The 4789-nt window shown below is 35.5% G+C and overlaps 1 protein-coding gene across 3 annotated transcripts in view; it reads right to left on the bottom strand.

The window, feature by feature from the left end:
• LOC106869971 (WW domain-containing oxidoreductase) overlaps positions 1 to 4789 on the bottom strand; it is a 276220-nt gene that overhangs the window by 176468 nt on the left and 94963 nt on the right. The gene's annotated exons all lie outside the window — the stretch shown is intronic.

Here is a 4789-nt window from a genome sequence, read left to right as displayed (position 1 = left end):
ATATATATATACACACTCATACGTCCACTTCCCATGCTTTCCCTGATGAGAAGGTTACAATTTTAATATCAAAGATCCCTATGGATCACACAGGTTGTAATCCTTTGAAACATATGTAGGAATAAAGTATGCAATTATAACATGCGTTTTCTCCAATCCTTAAATTCTTAAATATATATATATATATATATATATATAGGGAGAATTCACAAAAGAAACAAAAGACGACGACAGGTGGTGTAAACAAACAGATGTATTAGTTTAACACTCAGGAAGTGGACATATTGTTGTGACCCCCAGATGACAGTGACAATCACAATGATGATGATGATGACGACGATGATGATGACAAGGAGGACAAGGAGGATGATGATGACAATGATGAAGATGAAGATGAGGATGATGATGACGATGATGATAATGACAATGGTTACAGTGATGACAATGATAATGATGATGAAAACAATGACAATGGAGAGGAGGAGAAGGAAGAGAATGATGACGATGACAATAACGATAAGATGATGCTGATGGGAATGAGAATCATCACAATGCTGAGGAAGACAGTAATGAGAATGATGATGATGACGATGATGAAGATGGGATAATTATAATGATGATGATGATGATAACGATGCACATCCCTTGTAATACATAATCCACATGTAACAGTAAACCGTCCAATTTATTACTTAGTTAATCCTGTTAAGACCAGTTTCTGAAGATCCTGTTACAAGCACCAACCTAACTCGTTTACAACAGTTGCTGATGTTGTCATTGTTCTTCTTGTTGTTGCTATATTAATTTGTATTCAAAATTTTGAAAAAAAAAAATGAATTAATGTAATTTCTAAAGAATTCTGAGATTAAAATTTATTTCAATTTAATTTGAGATTTTATTTCAAGATCTAAAAATTTGTTTAGTTCTCGACTTTTTGATTTGTTTTTGGTTTTGTTCTTTTTTTTCTGTTTTCCGTGGGGTTTTTTCTGTTGTTTTTGTTTTGTTTTTTTTTTGTTTTTTTTCCTTAAATTGAGTAAATAATTTTAAAATTTTAATTTTGTAGCCCAAAAAAGATCAAATTAGAGATCAGGAAAAACAAAATACTCATCTGACTGCAAATTATGTGTGTGTGTGTGTGTGTGTGTGTGCATGCGTGCATGCATGTGTGCATATGCATGTATGTATACAGACAGACAAAGATATATATTTTTTACACAAACAAAAATGCTGATTCTAACTATACCAGTGTGTGTGTGTGTGTGTGTGTGTGTGTATACTGAAATATGCAATGTGTGTTTGTGTGTATTATACACATACTTACACATGTATGCATATATATATATATATATGTATATATATATATATATATACATACATATATAATTTTTTTGTGTGTATGTGTGTAATGTTAATAAATAATGGTTATTTACAGATTTATTGTGTATAGATATGCACACACACACACACACACACACACACACACACACACACACACACACACACACACACACACACATATGCATGCTACAAAGACATGCATGGACACCAATAGAATGGGTGGATGGGATTGTGAAGAAAGAAAAGAAAGAAAGAAAGGAATCAATCAATCAATGGAAAAAGGGAAGAGAGAAAGAAAAAGAAAGCAAAAGGAAGAAAGAAAGAACAAAAGGAAGAAAGAACAAAAGGAAGAACAAAAGGAAGAAAGAACAAAAGGAAGAAAGAAGGAAAGAAAAAGAAGAATAGAGAAACAGAGAGAGAATAGAAAATAAATAAGGAAGGAAGGAAGGAAAGAAGGAAGGATGAAGAATGAGAAAAGAATGAGAGGGGAAAGAAACAGAAAGTAAGGAAAGAAAAAGGGAAAGAACAGAGAAACAGAGAGAAAGGAAGGAAGGAAGAATGAATAAAGACAGAAAGAAAGGAATGAGAGAGGAAGAAACAAAAAGGAAGGAAGGAAAAAGGAGAAGAGAAAGAGAGAGAGAGAGAGAGAGAGAGAGAGAGAAAAGGAAGGGTGGAAGAATGAGGAAAGAAAGGAATGAGGAGAGAAAGAAAGAGGGAAGAAAGAAAGGAAAGAAGGAAGAAAGAAAGAAAGAAAGGAAAGAAGAAAGAAAGATACATGGACACGTCCCCCGCCCCACACACATACACACAGAGGCACCAACAGAATGGTTAGATGGATGGATAGATTAGAAGACAAGACGGGACTGGCTGTAAGTAAGACGTTTATAGAAAATGGCTGCACCTCTATTGCTGAAAAAATGTAGAAAATCAAGACGAAAAAAACACTTCATATTCTTCTCACAAAACAATAGATATGAACAGCAACAGTAACAACAACAACAATGATGACGATGATGACGATGATGATGATGATGATGGAGAGTACAACTTTGGTATTTCCTCAAATAAGCAGATTTAATGTGGTTTCATGCCTGAGTAGTTACAAACACCACCACCACCTCCATCACCACCACCACAAGGTGTTCATACATCACAGATGTCAGCTCCAGACTGTCGACCGTCTTTTGCAGTTTAAAATCCTGTACATTTCTGCGTTGAGATTATGAAGTCAACAGATAACTTTTGTTAAAGTGTTTTAATATTTATTGCCTGCAAATGTGTGTATGGCATGTGTGTGTATATATATATACATGCATATACATGCATATACATACACAAATATGTATACTTCTTTACAGACACATCTCTCTCTCTCTGTATAGATATATATATATATATATATGCATGTAGATGTAAGTATGTACATATATGTGTGTATACATGCATATATATTCTTTGTATTACATATATATAAATATATATATGAAAATGATGTATAAATGATAAATTGTTTTTTGAAGCATGCATATATGCATATGTATGCATGTATGTATATACGTATGTATGCACGACGGTTTTGTCGTGCCATACAAAGAAGTGCCATTTGCTTAAAGTGAGTGAAACTTATGGAAGAGGGAGACCCAGAAAGACATGAGACAGTGATGAGGTTTGATCTCAAGTTGTCGAGCCTCACTGAGGAGATAACAAGGGACAAAAATGATTGGCGACTTGCTGAGCTCAAGAAGACCCATCCATCGCAATAAGCATGAGGTATTAAAAAAGTTTTATAGTTATTCCCATCCATGACATTCCCTACACCCACTTTGCCCGCATAAGCCTTATCCCCGACTAAACGCATCTCATCTTCCTAACCACCATCCCACCATCACTCTCCTAACAATGGTACTACTCAGCTACTGATATCATTCGAGAGGGCCCCCAAAACACACACTTTTGGCTCTATTAGTTACATTATTCTCATTATCATCCCTGTCCCTACTACTTTCCTCCTCTTTCTGTGCCTTTCAATAATCTTCACCCCCCCCCCTATTCCACCTGCCCTTTCAGTTACATCTCGGGTTTGCCATACCTGATGTTTAACACTTCTCCAACCTGCTACCATTCTCAATCCCCTTCTCATATCTACCATCGACACCCCTCCATCTTTGTCACCCAACTCACTACAGCCACCCTTATGTACCTCTAACTCCCATCACTTCCACAGTTCTTCACCTCCCCACTCCTTCCACTGGCACACGCTTCACATCAACTCCCTATTCTCTCATCTATTCACATATGTACAACACAGCTGCTTACTGCACCTCCTCTGCCACTGTTCATCACCTCTACCTTTCTGAGCCACTTCTATCCCTCTAACCTTCCCCCTCCAACCTCATATTTACATAACACAGTTCTATACAAAAATAAGAGGAATGACCAGCAAAAGTGGACTCCTATATGCTAGAAATAGATGCTAAATCATCTAACCACGAAAAATATGTTCTCACGCTAAATTTTTGTATGTAATATAATTTTAATCTTCGGATTTTTTTAATATGCTAGACCACTGGTTTTAATTGATTAATATCAATTTCTACTCTTATTAATAAATTTTAAATAACACAGTTCTATATTTACAATCAACCACTCTTTCATCACTCGTCACTCACTACGTCCACTTCTTGCGCAATTGCTCCCTGTCTGTCATTCTCTTCCCAAAGTCTTTTAGAATCACCCACCCTTTCTTTCTCTCATGATCCAGATTTCATATTCTCTCTTAGACTCAGCTTCTCGTACCTCCATCTGTGACCTCCCCTCCATCATCTTTATCACCCTCCCCATCAAAATTTTAACACCAACATAACCAATAGGTATATTTGCATGCAACAATCCAAAGAAAAGAGGAAGTCGAAGAGGAAAATGATGGAAAAGTTTCTGAATGGTTTGGCACTTTAGAAAACCATCTCAAATGCATATAATGTTAAAGTTGTAGTGAAACACATAAGTGCGGAAGATAGAGTAGTCACTAGATATCCCATTAAATAGAAAAATTTATTGAATATGGCGGTTATGTCAATGAACAAATTATAAATGTTAACAACATGAGAATGTCAATGAAATGTTATCAATGCTAATGACTTAAAAGTTATGAGAATATTCCTTTGGGTATTTGTGATCTACAGAAAATCACATTGTTGTAACCATTACTTCACTCTGATGAAGAGACAATGAGTGTCTTGCAACATCAAGGAACTAATGGATTTAGGAACTCTATTGCTTCAAACTAAACTTGAAGGATTAAGAAAAAACAAGAAAAATCCTTGATGAAAAAGACTGAATGTCAGATATAGTTGTTTCTTCGGTATAATATACTTAAAAGAAAAGCTTCTAAAGAGCTAGAAACATGTCAGGGAATCCGACAGGGGCACCACTGGACAGATATGGTGTTTTG

The sequence above is a fragment of the Octopus bimaculoides genome, chromosome 17, assembly GCF_001194135.2.
Source record: "Octopus bimaculoides isolate UCB-OBI-ISO-001 chromosome 17, ASM119413v2, whole genome shotgun sequence".
Taxonomy (NCBI): Eukaryota; Metazoa; Mollusca; class Cephalopoda; order Octopoda; family Octopodidae; genus Octopus; species Octopus bimaculoides.
Note: the sequence above shows the minus strand (reverse complement) of the source record. Positions and strands in the feature narration are given on the sequence as shown.